Source organism: Canis lupus, chromosome 20 (assembly GCF_011100685.1).
Source record: "Canis lupus familiaris isolate Mischka breed German Shepherd chromosome 20, alternate assembly UU_Cfam_GSD_1.0, whole genome shotgun sequence".
In the NCBI taxonomy this organism is placed as follows: Eukaryota; Metazoa; Chordata; class Mammalia; order Carnivora; family Canidae; genus Canis; species Canis lupus.
This window is the reverse complement of record NC_049241.1, coordinates 954,925-970,965: the sequence shown is the minus strand read 5'-3', so window position 1 is coordinate 970,965 and position 16,041 is coordinate 954,925. Positions and strand designations below refer to the sequence as shown.

Below are 16,041 nucleotides of genomic sequence, written 5' to 3'. Positions count from 1 at the left end.
CATAACTTCTCAAAATGACAAAATTATGCTCATCAGACAAAGTGTTGCTAGATTAGGGTTGAAGGGAGTTTCTCTGGGGTTGATGGAACAATTGTTTCCTTGATTGTGGTGGTCATTAAATGAAAAACAAATATGTATATATATGTGTATATGATAAACATATGTATGATAACATTTGACAGAACTCTATGCCAAATAAATAATATGAATAAAAAACAATGAGTGAATGTGAAAACTGATGAGATTGTACCAGGTCTGAGGTGTAGTTAATGCACTGTACAAAGTCAATTTCCTGGCTGTGACTGCTATACTATGGCAGTGTGTCATTGGCAGAATAATCACCTGTCAAAGATGTCCACACCCTAATCCCGAGAAATATGAATGAGATGAGATTATCCTGGATTATCCAGTAGGCCCAGTGTCAGCACATAAGCCCTTAAAATTGGAGAACTTTTTCTGGCTGGTGGTAGAACAGGGAATCAGGGATTGACTGAAAGCACAAGAAGGACTGGACACCTGCTGGCAGCTTGAAGAAGGAAGAGACACATGGAAGGCATGGGAAGGAGCTGAATTCTACCAACAATCAGAATCAGCTTAGAACAAATTATTGTCCCAAAACTCCAGTGAGAACTGCAGTCCCAGGTGACACCTTGATTTCAGTCCAGTAAGACTCTGAACAGAGAACTGAGGCACCCCACCCCAGACACCTGACTCATAGAGCTGTGAGAGGGTAAGTTAATGTTGTTTTATGTCAAGAAGTGGGTGGTAATTTGTTACAACAGTAAAAGGAAACTACTACAGAGTAGTTTTCAACTAGGGTGAATAAGGGACACACTGGATAACATCTGGAGACAATTTTATTTTTCACATCTAGGGGAGAGCTACCAACATCTAATAAGTAGAGGCCAGGGAAGCTGCTAAGTATCACATAATGTACAAGACAGCCTCCCCACACACACACAAGGAAGTAACCAGCCCCAAATGTCAATAGTTCTGAGGCTGAGAAACCTTGCACTATGGTTATAAAAGATACCATCATTGGGGAAAGGACATGTGGGAATCTCTGCATGATTTTTACAACTTATTTTTTTTAAGATTTTATTTATTTATTCACGAGAGACAGAGAGAGGGAAGCAGAAGCAGGGAGCCCAATGTGGGACTCGATCCCAGGACCCTAAGATCACAACCTGAGCCAAAGGCAGATGCTTAACCAACTGAGCCACTCAGGCGCCCCTATTTTTGCAACTTGTATTGAGCTTAAAATTGTTCCAAATTTTAAATATTTTTTAAAATAAGCCTAATCACAAGAATAACAGAAGGATAAACAGCTTCTAACACTACTAGAAGTAGGTAACATAAATAAATCAAGTGTTTTGGAATCTTGGGCAAATATATAAGCTAAGGGGAAGGAGTGAAGAGGGAGGAAAAATTGAGAAGTATAAGCCAGAGGAAGGACAATGGCATGGCAGATGAAAGTGCCAGAAAAGACCTTTTCTCAGAATGTGGTCAACATCCCAGGGCTGAGAAGGAAATATTGAGTGAGGAGCCCAGGAGAAGTTCAGATAGAAGGCCCCTCTTCCTCAGTGAGCTGCAACACAAAGGTATCTGCTGAGAAGGAGGGATGCCTGGGTGGGGAAAGGCTGTGGAAAAGCTGCTGTGGGCAAATAAAATAGGCATCAGTGAAGGTGGAGCAGTGGTGCTGCAAGGCTGGGTGGCACACATGCATGAGCATGTGCTACCATTCTGCATGGCAGCCCCTTGTGTTCTCCAGCAGCACTCCATAGTTTGGGGGCAGAGAGCACCAACAAGGCCCTGGGCAACAGGGGCATATCTAAGGAATGCAAGAGGAGGAGCTGAGACGTGACAGGGGTCTGTCCTGGGTAGGCAAATGAAACTAGAAGAGGACTAGCACAATAGGGAAGTTTTGAGAATGCAACGAAAGTGAAGAGACAGCTCAAGAGGAAAGAGAGAGAAAAAAGAGCAAACCAGATGGTGAGTCTGTGGTCAGAGAGAACTTCATTCAAGACACTGAAGAGAGATAATTCTGGGACATGGGGTCCAAGCAGAGCCAGCAGCTTTCTAATGTCAAATGAAGATGGGGATCATTGATGAGAAGAAAGCTGTAAGGCCAGGGGCATGAAATGAATTCTTACCCAGCCTGTTTGTGGCTAGCACTTCCACTGGCGATTACAGAACCTGCAGGCAGCTTTCAAGACTTCTCTTTGTACAAGGCATGATGTCTCCCAAAGAGAGCAAGAAATATATGCCTATTGGGAATCCAAAGGGAAGTCCAGGTAGACTCTCCCTTGCCTTAGTCCATTCAGGCTGCTACAACAAAAATACCATAGATACAGTGGCTCATAAACAACAGAAATTTATTTCGAAATAAGTATCAAAGCTTCAGATCAGCGAACTAGAGGCTTGGAAGTCTGATGTCAAAGTGCTAGCAGATTCAGTGTCTGAAGAGGACCTACTTCCTGACTGCACAGACAGCTCATTTCTTACTGAGTCCTCATGTGGCAAGGGAGCCCTCTGGGTCCCTTTTATCAGCACTAAAACCATTCATAGGGCTCTACTCTCACGCCCTAGTCACCTCCCTGAAGGTCAAGGACAGGGCTTTGTGGAGGCCTCTGCTCTATTTGCCTGCCCAGCATCCACTTCCACTGCTGGGAAGAGCAGGTGATTGGGGATGGGGAGGCATTATTCCCCCTCCCAAAGTGGACAGGCGCTCTTGGCCAGACAGTCAGTCAAAGTGCTCCACCCTCCACTAGCAAGGATGTCTTGCTCAGGATATGAAATGACAGACTGAGGAATGCTGGAGCAGTGTCCCTCCTAATGCCATGCAAGGACTGACTGACTACCCTAAGAGCACCACCAACCAGACCCTGGTTCTAGCTATCTTCTTTCAATGCCTGCTTCTTCAGATTTCTCTTTGCCCTGGTGAGTTTCCCGATATCCTTCCAATATCCTTCCAATAAAGTCATGCTCTTTTGCTGGAGTTAGCCAGAGGAAGCTTTTGTTGCTGGAACAGAACTTAATAAAAAGCAGCAGCAGACTGGAATCCAATGGCTAGACTCCCTTTCTCTACAGCATGTGACATCAGCCTGGGCCTCACCCACCATCAATGTAAAGTGATGCCAGGTGGTCTGCAGTCAGAAAGCCAGAACAGGCACTAAAATCACCAGGGAAGTGGGCATCATCCAAAGACTAGGAGATATAGGGATCCCTGGGTAGCACAGCGGTTTAGCGCCTGCCTTTGGCCCAGGGCGCGATCCTGGAGACCCGGGATCGAATCCCACGTCGGGTCCCGGTGCATGGAGCCTGCTTCTCCCTCTGCCTATGTCTCTGCCTCTCTCTCTCTCTCTCTCTCTCTGTGACTATCAAAAATAAATAAAAATTAAAAAAAAAAAAAACAAAGACTGGGAGATACAGAAAGGCCTGGCATTGTAGAAATGCAAGGGCAAGAACAGAGCACAACAAACAGGCAGCCCCTTCATTATTCAATTACTCACTTTGTAAATCGAGAATTAATGTTCACGGGTTCTGGTGAGTGACATAATTACAATTTAAAAAGGGCAATTAATCATCAGCTTGTTGTTCACTCCCTTGCTGGGAGCTGCTTGCTGCATGAACACCAGTAAAGCCACAAAAGGATTAAACTGTACACAAATGAGAATGACCACCAAATTCCAGCCTCTTTTGGCCCCCTCTCCTTGCAACTCTTCCGACTAGGCTCAGCCACACGGGATCTCTACATCTGTTTCTCATTTCTCCTGTGACATTCCTCCACCCTTCCCAAGGCTCCACCTTCTGAACAGTGCCCCCTCCCCTTTGCTTCTAGTGAAAACAACAGGGCTTCCTAACTCTGCGTGCTGCAAGGGAAGAAAAAAACCTGGGGTCTCCAGCTATCAGCTTTAAGGGGCTAGAAAAGAGAGAGTGGGGGGAACAGGTTGAGAGAAGGCAGGAAGAGGGCAAGAGCAGGAGAAAGTCAGGAGGAGGAAAGCGGGTGGAGTGACACTCAACACAGGCACCAGAACGCTGACATCTGGCTCTGAAAGCAGGGCAGGCCAGCATCTTCTCAGGACCACCTCTTCTGTCCACTCAAGTCATCCTTCTCCAGTCTGACCCCCTGGCTGATGCCCAGCTGCTCAATTGGACTCCAGGAATCCAGCCACGAGCCAGAGGCATTTCTGGTTTCTTCTAACAGATCAGAACAAAAAGTTCTCCCAAAAGATGCACTTCCAGGGGAAGGACCTTTAAAGGAAAAACTTCAAGGATCTAGTTCCACTGCATGAAACTTGGGACCAGAATGAGTATTTGCGTCTTGATGCTACCACTGCTTCAGGCCAAATCAGAAAGTTATTACTTCTAATTCTTGAGCTCAAAAATGGCCACGCTAGCCTGAGACTTCTGAGAGCACAGGTATTTGTCTCAGCCTCTTCCCTAGGCATCCCTGTAAAAATTCCACAGCAGACCCTGTGCATGGCCATCCTGCAGCCATTCCCACAAGGCTGCTACCTTCCCTAGTTTTGTGGGAAGTGAACGCCTCTAATCTCAGGAAAAGCAGCTCTCTCTGCCAGCGTCGGGGGAAAGCTGGGACCAACCTAAACCAACCATGGTAATCCCGTTCTCTCTTGCCAGTGATTGGTCTGAGATGCCCGTATGTCCCAGTTCCTGCCAAGGAGACGTGTGTAAGTCACTAGGCAACTGTTCTGCCTAAAAGCAGACAGACCCATGCCCTTTCCCCTTCCTCCTTGAGACATTGGTGTAGGACTCAATCCCTGTGACCACAGGGAATGCTGGTATGAGGATTCAGTATCCAGGTTGAGAATGACCAGACTAGCCCAGGTTAAGAACAACCCTCTGAGGCAAGGGAGAACTTGGCAAAGAGTAAGGAATCATTTGTGTTAAGCAGCAGGAAAAGATAATATAGGAACACTTTCTTGTATATGCATACAAGAAACCAGCAACCTCTGGACAAACATATAAGTCTTACTAGCCCAAGGCAGGGAGCCAGGTGGCCAGAGGAACAGAGTGAAGAAGATTTTTTTTTTTGTATGCCTCTTGTACTTTTTTGGCTTTTGAGTCATATCAAGATATTACCTATTCAAAAATAAAACAAAAAGTAAAAAAAAAAAAAATGAATAGAGAAAATATAAGGGAGGAGGAATGTTCCCTTAGGTACATCCCTAACCTTCATTATTTGAGTGCCCCCTGGTGATTTTTGCAATATCTGTGCATCACCTTATTTAATATTTTTCTTAAAAATCTCCCTTTTTTACTTACATTTGTTTTAAAAATTTATATAACTAGCAAAAATGGAAGATCATTATCACTTGTCATTAATAGAAGCTACATGTAAAAATGAATACAATGAAAACAAGACATTCTTAAATTTTAAATGGCTAGATCTCCAAGTTTGACATGCACATTCCATTTAAAAAAAAAAAGAAGTATTAGTGTTACAAACATTTAAGTATCATACTTTGTTTTTTAAATAACAAAAAGTTAAAATAAAACTGAAAAAATCCTAATCCCTGTATGATTCACTTATTACAGTATTAGTGATGTGAGCTCATTGGCAAGATCTAGGAGACATTCAAGACTCAATCAGGGAGAATATTTTCTCATACTCTCATCGATCAGGCCTCTATTGCACACTCTGATTCACTCAAAAGTCCAGTATATATTACAGGCTGAGCTGGATGCTGAAGGGAATTAAAGATAAGTAAGACATAACTTTTTCTTGCCCTAAGGAGTTTATAACTTAATGGGGCAGGTAAGATAAATATATAGTAGAAGTGCTTCATACCTACATTTATCTATTATGAAATCAACTATCTAATCCAGCAAAAAACTACACACTCAGAACAACTCAATGGAGAAAGAACAGTCTTTTCAACACATGGTGCTGGGACAAATGGACATCCAGACTTCTATCAAGAATGGAGGTAGACCTCTTCCTTATACCATACACAAAAATTAACTCCAAGTACATCACATATCTAAATGTAAGAGCAAAAACTATAAACCTCTTTGAAGAAACATAAGTGTCAATATTTAATATTTGGGGCTTTGGGCTGGCCAAAGCCTTCTAAGATGTGACACCAAAAGCAAAAGGAACAAAGAAAAATAGGTACACTAGACTTCATCAAAATGTAAAACTTCTGTGTTTCAAAGGATACCATTCTGTGAAAAGATGCCCAAAGAAAAATTTTGCAACTCACCATTCACATAATGCATTACTATATAGAATATTCAAAAACTTCCTAACAACTGAACAATAAAAAGACAAATAAATCAATTAAAAATGAGCCAAGGATCTGAATAGACAGCTCTCCAAAGAAGATGTACAAATGGCCAATAAGCACATGAAAAGATACTCAACACCATTAGCTATTAAGAAAACACAAATCAGAGTCACGGTGAGATAGCACCTCACACCCACTAGATGTCTATACTAAAGATGACATAATAACAAGTACTGGTGAAGATGTAGAGATGTGAAATGGTACAGGCTGCTACTCTGGTAAATAATCTGGCCACTCCTCAAAAGGTTAAACACAGAATTAGCATATGATCCAATAATTCCAGTCCTAAGCATATACCCAAGAGAAATGAAAACATATGTCCACAGAAGAATCTGCACATAAATGTTCACAGCATCATTACTTATAATTGCTAAAAAGCAGAAACAGCCCAAATGTCCATCAACTGACTGATAGATATGTAACATGTGGCATAACCACACAATACTACCTGTCAATAAGAAGAAATGAAGTACTGACACATGCCATCACACAGATAATAAACCTTGAAAACATGATGCTTGAGAAGCCAGTCACAGAAAGACCACATATTGTATGATTGCACTTAAATGACTTATCTGGGACAGGTAAATCCACAGAGACAGAAATCTCCCAGGGCCAAGAGAGAGCTGATGGAAAGCCCATTAAGATCATCTGACACCGAGCAGAGAATTTCTTTTGGGGGTAATGAAAACGTCCTAATCTTAGATTGTGGTGATGGTTGCACAACCCCATGAACATAGGAAAAATCACTGAATTGGACATGTGAATTATATTTCAGTAAAAGAGTTAAAACGAAATAAAACAAAGTTTCTAAATTTGAAAATGGAGAAACAGCGCCATTCTTCTTGATGAACAAATGCCTTGGAAAGGAGCTCACTGTGCCTGTTGCAGGGCTGCCACACCTGACCCAAGCGCACTGAGCCCTACCACGGAAAGTGGGCTGTGGGTGTTCCCATGGAGGCAGAAGACCTGCCTCCTAGAGTCCACATCAGTACCTGCGTGTCTCCTAGAGTGTGAATACCTCTCTAGTGTTGAAGACCAGTGCTTTTCCTACAACACAGTCCCAAAACACAAGCCAATTATTTCACCTGATGCTGAGCTACAAAGAAACAGTGATTCACCTAACATGGTAGAAAAATAATGAGTACACTGAACTCTAAAACATAACCCAGTCTTCCTTCTTAAAGGGTATATGTGGGTAGTTTACTGTACAAATTGACCTGGGGTCTGGATACCCTGGAAAATGAAATGCCACTAAATAAAAGATGGATACAACCAGTTGATAAGGAAATGTTACGGGGTTCAAAGGAGAAAAGAAGAAATGACACGTTCCCAGCAGGATGGTAAGGGAAGAATAAGGCTGGCTTGGAAGGTGGAGTCTGAGCTACACTGGGAGAGTGGACAAGGCCAAGACAGGTGGGATGGCACAGAGGATGTTCTCGGCAGAGGCTCAGAGAAGGGAGATAGGGAGGGACAACAGGACCCCAAGATTGGAGGCCAGGTTTCTTAGCCCAGATCTGCTGCTTTCTAGCCTAGGGCAGGATGGTTAACCTCTCTGGCCCCAGTTTCCTGATCTATAAAATGGAAGTAACACCAAATTTAATTGAATCTAAAATACCATCAACTATAAGATGAACCATTATTCCATTTTCACCAAGAAAAAAAAAATGAGTTACAAGATATCACTGAATATAAAATGCATCCCTAATTCAAAGATGTTAAAAAATGAAAAAATGCTCACCTCAAAACTAATAAAATATGGTAATGATAAATACTTACAAGGTTGATGTGAGAATTAAATGAGTAATTATATGTAAAAGAAATGTTCTTGGTGCTGTTATCAATATTAATTGAACAAAAATTTATTAGACAAGTACTCTCAGGCCCTCTGGATAAGACACATATGGTCCAGTCCCTACATATGTTATATCTATCCAAATGGCAAGAGTAAAGAGGGATGGGTGAAGATGAGAGATGTGTATGCATTTAAGCTCCAGTCACAGGGAGTCGTGGTTTGACTGGAATATAAACTGATGTTTCATCTTACTGGACCAAATAGCAAAGGGGAGATAAGTTCTGAAGTTAAGGAAGAATGAGATGTAATTAAAATGACCCATGAAAAATGTTTACATCCCCCTATGAAGTACATATACATTTTTACATTCAATTCTGTATGACCGTACATATGTAGTACACATACAGCACACAACACAGTGTACAGATGCAAAATACAGCGAGGGGCCATGTTGTACAAAGAAAAACTTAACGCTAAAATCATACTACTCACTGTCAGCAAGATGTTCCAACTACAAGAGGAACAGAAAAACCAAGACAAGCAGAGCACAACAGATTCAGGTTCCCCCCATACTCAGTATAGGCAACACCCATAGGCAATAGCAGCCATGCTGACCACTGAGTTCTTCTATCTCAGGTCACATTGGCTCTGTGATGCTGGGTCTGGGAGCTTGTAAATCACATTTGGGCTTGGCTGGCTGGCTCCTTAAAGAGTCTTTCCAACAAGGGGCACTAGAAGAAAACAGCAAGGATGGAGGAGAAAGATTTGCTGCTCCTTCTTCCTGGGTGCCTCTTCAGTCCTTCCGGTTCTTGGCACCACCACCCCAGCAATACTCCCTCCCTGGCAACACACTACCTTTGTGGCAATAGTTAATTCTAGTTTGCAGATTTTCCAAAACCTGCAGCATGGACTTCATACACCCTACCACCAGAACAAAAGGCCCAATCAAGCAGTACCTTTCTTCAAAACTCCAAGTTTCCATGGGGCCCTTCCCTTCACTGCCTGAGTTTTAATAACTGCAACTTCTCCCTTTGATTCCCCAGCCCTGCAGATAGGAGCTGCTTCCTGCAGCTGCTACCTCCAAAATACTTCAGTGTTCCCATCTGACCTTTTGATAACTTAGTTAATTTTATATGTGGTTATTGGTTCTTAATAAGCTCTCTCTGTTCAAATAATTGCAGTGGTTTCTGTCTCCTGGCTGGACCATAACTACTACAGCAGCAGATTACCCTTCTCTTTCCATCTTCAATTCTCTCTCTCTCTCTCTCTCTCTCTCTCTCCGAGAAGAGGTAATGCAAGAGGAAAAAAAAATTAGGCCAATAAACATGAAAAATATTCAACCTCCACTTGAAACCAAAGAAACAAAAATTAATACTAGGAGACATCAATTCTGCCTATCAGATCATCAAAGATGAAAAAGGCTGATAATTCCCAGTGCTGGCTGCATGCACTCTCATACACTGTTGTTAGGAATGTAAAAACTGGTATTATCATTTTATGGAGAGAAGTCCAACAGGATGTGTCAAAAATCTTCAATATCTGAGTCTTAAAAAATAAGACAATGCAGAAGTAGTTACATTTCTTCCTATTCCTTCTGGTAATACACCTAAAAACTCTGTACATAATACATACAAGATATATATAAGAATAACCCGAAAGAGGGTCTGACAGGGGGCCCTGCGACCCAAAGAATGACATGGCAGGGAGTTTTAGAAGGTTTCTTTTTGTCTCATATATCCTGAACTGAGTGCTCAAAGACATTGGTAAATGGGAGCCCAAAAGCCCCCCCCCCCCCCCAGAAAGCTTACTTTTTCTAGCCCAAGGACTAGGCAAGACAAAACTTTGAGATAGTAACAAGCCTATCCAGCCTAATACCACAGAAAACACTGCAGCCCCACCCCTACTGGGGAGCCTGGACTGCTACCGTCACACCAAGATGCCCTGAACCATCCCTGCTGAGGTGATGTCAGAGAAAACCAGGCGGAAAGGCAGATCCCTGACCCCTGTCCAGCAGTAGTGAGGCCTCCCTCCTGCACTCATATAAGTGGAGATCACTTACACAGCACTCTAGCCAGAGTGGTGTCACCAAAGGCCTAGTGGAAAGCTGCAACTCCCAGTTCCAGGAATCTACAAGATGACACAGAACTGTATCTATACATTTTACCAATGTCAAATTTCCCAGTTTTGATATTATATTACCTTTACATAAGATGTAACCTTTGGGAGAAACTCCATAAAGGGTACATGGGGCCACTCTCTTTGCAACTTCCTATTAATCTATAATTATTTCAAAATAAAATGTAAATGCAAAAAAGTCATGGGAAACTGTGGGGAGGACACATCCTATAACTTGACCTGAGGTCATTGCTACAGGTCGTTACACATTGCATTTGTCAAGGTCATCAACCTGAACACTTAGTGTGTGTAGACTCTACTGTATTTAAATTATACCCCACTAAAAATTATTTAAAGTAATAACCTGTTCAAATACCTAAATCCATATTAATACCAATTACACAGAAAGTAACTTTTTTTTTATACAGGAGAATACCAATTCATAAATGCAGCAGAAATTACAGAAATACAAAATGATGATTTTGCACCACCTGCACATTGATTCAGACAAGAATCATCAATGGAAAGGAAAATGGCAGAGTAAGTAGCTCCAACCTCTTATCTTCCCACAGAAACATTGAAAATCAAGCAGAAAAAAAAAAAAAAAAAGGAAAATCAAGCAGAAACTATCAGAACCAGCTATGTGAGAACCCTGAAAAACAGCCAAAAGTTTACAGCAACCAATAGAATGTAGAATTAAAAAAAAAAAAAAAAGTAATTTGGAAACAGTAGAAAAGCTCTGTGGCATTCTTACTTGTCCTTCCCCCTCCAAGGCTCAGTAGCAGTTTCTGTTGCCAATGTGGAACCCTAATCCCCAGTTACAGAGGAAGCAGATCTTACTTGTAAATTACTGTGTATGATTTTTCTAACCTGTCTGGGGGCTCCCTGAAGGACTTATGCAAGGCACATTTCTCCTGTTTTCACCTACCTCAGCACTCAGGTTAAAAGAGGGGCAAGTGCTTCTGGGGAAAATGATAACAATTCAGACAGACAACAGACCACCTGGGAAGAAAAGTTAGGGAAGATTCTTTGAAACATTAAGACATACTTTAAAAATCCACACACACATATATATAGGGGGCTTCTGGCTGGCTCAGTCAATGGAGCGTGTGACTCCTGAACTCAGGGCTGTAGGTGCAAGTCCCATGTTGAATGTACAGATTCAAAAAAAAAAAAAAAAAAAGGTGGGGCACCTCGGTGGTTCAGTTGGTTAAGCATCCAATTCTTGATTTGGCTTAGGTGATGGTATTATGATCATGAGATTGAGCCCTGCATCAGAATCTGCTTAAATGGGGAATCTGCTTGAGATTCTCTCTCTCCCGTTCCCTCTGCCCCTCCCCCCTGTTCTTGTGCTCTAAAATAAATCCACCAATCTTTAAAAATAAATAAAATAAAATCTCTTTTTTTTAATTCCATATATACAGGAACATTTGGAAAGCTACCCATAGGCCAAGGGCAAATCAGATACTCAGACAAGATTTGAGAAGACCCCAACTTTTCACTTTGTGCTGACTTCTAGGCTCAATATAAGCCTAACTGTTGAGAGGGTGCCCAACATAAGCCAGGCTGCCAAGGACTAAGAAAGTGTCTGGATTTTTGTTTTGTTTTTCCTTATTCTCTGGTGTGTTGTTGTGTAAGCCCCTGACATTAAAAGAAGTTCTTACCAAAGTATTAGCTGACAGAAACTAAAGAAATAGAGATTTCAGTTACTATATGCAACAAGGAATATAATCTTTACAAAAATAGTTTAGAAAAATCATTAAATAGGTAGATTGCTATGGCCTTAAAAAAAATTTTGGGGGGCAGCCCAGGTGACTCAGCGGTTTAGCGCCACCTTTGACCCAGGATCAAGTCACACATCAGGCTGCATGGAGCCTGCTTCTCCCTCTGCCTGTATCTCTGTCTCTGGCCCTGTCTCTCTCTCTCTCTCTCTCTCTCTTTGTGTCTCTCATGGATAAATAAAATCTTTAAAAAGATTTTTTTTAAAAACTGTAAACCGTGGGAAAAAAAAGAATCTGATTCCAGAGCTACAACAGTATTATACTCCAATGTCCTGTGTTCAACAATAACAACTAATAAAAAGGCACACAAGGATACAGTAAACAGGAAAGCATAGCCCATTCAAAGGAACAAAACTAATAAAAATGGTCCCCAAAAAAGCCCAGACATCAGACTTACTACACAAAAATCATTTAAACATGTTCAGAGAGATAAGGGAAAACATGGATATGTAACAAGGGAAATCAAAAGAATGATACATAAACAAAATGAGAATGCCAATAAGGAGATAGAAACAATTATAAAAGAACCAACCAAAAATTTTGGTAGCTGAAATGAAAACTCACTAGAGGGGTTCAATAGCAGGTCTGAGCATGCAGAAGGAAGACTCAGCAAATGTTAAGATAGGGTAACAGGAAGTATTGAGTCTAAGGAGCAGAAAGAAAAAAGGTGGAAGGAAAGAGAAATAGCCTTCAGGAGATTGGGAGAACTAACACTTGCATTATGGGAGTTTCCATGGGAGAGGAGAGAATGGAGCAGAAAGAATATCCGAAAAAACAATGGCTAAGACTCCCCAAATATGATGCAAGACATAAATGTACAAATCCAAAAAGCTCAACAAACTTCAGGTAGAATAAATTTTAAAATATCCACATGATGATCAAATTATTAAAGAAAAGATATTCAAGCAGCAAAAGAGAAAGTACTTATTATATACAAGGGAGCCTCAGAAAGATTAGCTGATTATTCTCTGAAACCATGGAAGTTAAAAGACAATAGGAAGACACATCTAAAGTATTGGAAAAAAACTTTCAACCAGGAATTCCATACCCTGCAAAACTGTCCTTCAAAAAATGAAAGAGAAATTAAGACATGCCTACACAAACAAAATCTGAACCTGTTCATTATCACTAGACTTGCCCCACAAGAAATACTACAGGGAATCCTTCAGGTTGAAATGAAAAAACACCTAGAGAGTAACTTAAAGCTGTTATTAAGAAATAAAGATCTCGGGGATCCCTGGGTGGCTCAGCGGTTTAGTGCCTGCCTTTGGCCCAGGGCGCAATCCTGGAGTCCCGGGATCGAGTCCCATGTTGGGCTCCCAGCATGGAGCCTGCTTCTCCCTCCTCCGGTGTCTCTGCCTCTTTCTCTCTCTCTCTATGTGGAAAGGAAAGGAAAGGGAAAAGGGAAAAGAGAAAAGGGGAAAGGGGAAAGGGAAGGGGAAAGGGCGGGAAAGGGAAGGGGGAAGGAAAGGGAAAGGAAAGGAAAGGAAAAAGGATTTATTCCCTACATGATTTAAAAGACAAATGCATAAAAAATAATTATAAGTTTGTTACTGGGCATAAATTAAAATATAAAAATATAATTTGGGAAAACCATAACATAAATAGGGAGACAAAGTTGTATAAGATAAGTGCTTTTTAACTTTTCATTGTAATTAAACATATATAATATAAAATTTACCATTTTACCAGTTTTAAGTGTATAGTTTAATTGGCATTAACTACATTTAAAATATTGTATAGGGGATCCCTGGGTGGCTCAGCGGTTTGGCGCCTGCCTTTGGCCCAGGGCGTGATCCTGGAGTCCCGGGATCGAGTCCCACGTCAGGCTCCCGGCATGGAGCCTGCTTCTCCCTCCTCCTGTGTCTCTGCCTCTCTCTCTCTCTCTCTCTCTCTATCATAAATAAATAAATAAATCTTTAAAAAATAAAAATAAAAATAAAATAAATAAAATAAAATATTGTATAACCATCACCCTATCCATTTCCAGAACTTTTTCATCATCCCAAAGAAAAGTTCCTATCAATTAAACAGTTAACTCCTTCTGCCTGTCCCCCAGGCCTGGTAACCCTCTATTCTACTTTCTGTCTCCATAAATTAGAAGCAGAGTTTTTTTATGCTACTGAATTTAAGTTGGTATCAATTCAATTAGATTGTTATAAATTTAGGATGCTAAATGCAATCTCCATGGCAACCACAAAGAAAAAATCTAAAGAATATACACAAAAAGAAACAGGAATCAAACTGGTTCACTACATAAAAAATCAAGTAAACAAAAAAGAAGGCATTAATGGGGGAAAATGAGGGTCAAAATGAACTATAAAGCATATGGAAGACAAAGAGAAAAAAGGCAGGATTAGTTCTTCCTTCTCAGTAATTAAACGTAAATGTACACTCCAATCAAAAGGCAGAGACTAGCAGAAGAGATGAAGGCCATGATCCAACTATATGCTATCAACAAGAGAACTACTTTAAGTCCAAGACACATGGGTTGAAATTGAAAGATATTACACCCAGAAAAGTTGGATGGCCATAATAATGTCAGGAATAAACAGACTTTTAGTCAAAAATAGTCACAAGGAACAAATAAGAGCATATTGATAAAAGGGTCAATTCATCAAGAAGAAATAGCAATTATAACATATATACATCAAATAGAGCCCCAAAGTATATGAAGCAAACATTGACAGAATAAAAGAGAGAAATACACTGTTCTACAATAAGAGTCAGAGACTTCAATGCCTCACTTTCAATAATGAATAAAACATTTAGACAGTGTATCAATAAGAAAATAGAGGGCTTGAACAATGCTATAAACCAATTAGTCCTAACAGAACACTCGTAGAACAGAACTCTCTACCATAGACTGTATGTTAGGGCCACAAAATAAGTCTCAAGAAATTTTAAAAAATTGAAATCAGAGAAAGCATCTTCTCTAACCACAATGGAATGAAGCCAGAAATTAATAAGAAAAGGAAAACTTAAAAATGTACAAATATGTGGAAAATAAACAATATAATCTTAACCTACAGGTCAAAGAAAAAAACAGAAGCAAAATTACAAAATGCCTCAATATGGATGAAAATGAAAATAACACACCAAAATGTATAGAATGCAGTAAAGGTAGTGCCTCAAGAGAAATTTGCAATATAAATGCTTACATCTAAAATAGAATATCTCAAATCAACAACCTAAGTTTATACACCTTGAGGAATTAGAAATAGAAGAGCAAACCAAAGTTGGCAAAGGGAAGGAGATACAAAAAGGGAAGGAGAAGGACAAAAAGATTAGAAATGGAGGAAAACAAAATAGAGAAAAAATCATAGATCATGAAACCAAAAGTTGGTTCTTTGAAAAGATTTTAAAAGTTGATAAACCTTTAGATAGACAAAGGGGGAAAAGTAGATACAAATAACTAAAAATGAGAAATGAAACTGGGGGCTAAGTCTACAAAAATAAAAAGAATGAAAGAAAGTATTATAAACAATTATATGCCAACAAATTGGATAACCCAGAAGAAATGTACACAATTCTAGAAACACACAAATTGCTTAAACTGACTCAAGAATAAATAGAAAATCTCAAAGAACTATCATAAGTAAAGAGACTAAATCAGTAATCAAAAACCTCCCAACAAAGAAAAGTCCAGGACCAGATGGCTTCACTGGTAAATTCAACCAAACATATAAAGGTTTAATAGCAATCCTTTTCAAACTAATTCAAAAAGTACAGAGGAGGGAACACTTCTTAACTCATTCTGTAAGATCAGCATGACATCAACAAGAAAAAAGCCAGATAATGACATCACAAGAAAAAAAAAACAACACTATAGGCCATTACCTCTTATGAATAATAGCAAACCAAACCCAATACCATAGTATAAGGATTTTTATACTATGACCTATTGGATTTATACCAGGAATGCAAGACCAGTTCAACATGAGAAAATCAACCAATATATTACATCACATCAAAAGAATGAACGGGGGCGGGGGGGAAACAGGATCATCCCAATTAATGCAGAAAAGGCAGGAATCTG

The 16,041-nt window shown here is 40.2% G+C and overlaps 1 protein-coding gene and 1 long non-coding RNA gene across 7 annotated transcripts in view; one reads left to right on the top strand and one right to left on the bottom strand.

Annotated features, from left to right (window-relative positions):
• Positions 1-16,041, bottom strand: part of CHCHD6 (coiled-coil-helix-coiled-coil-helix domain containing 6) — a 249,332-nt gene that overhangs the window by 176,865 nt on the left and 56,426 nt on the right. The gene's annotated exons all lie outside the window — the stretch shown is intronic.
• On the top strand, positions 619-10,863 carry LOC106560085. Its single transcript, XR_005374493.1, has 2 exons — positions 619-730; positions 10,650-10,863. It is a non-coding gene; the product is annotated as an uncharacterized LOC106560085 (long non-coding RNA).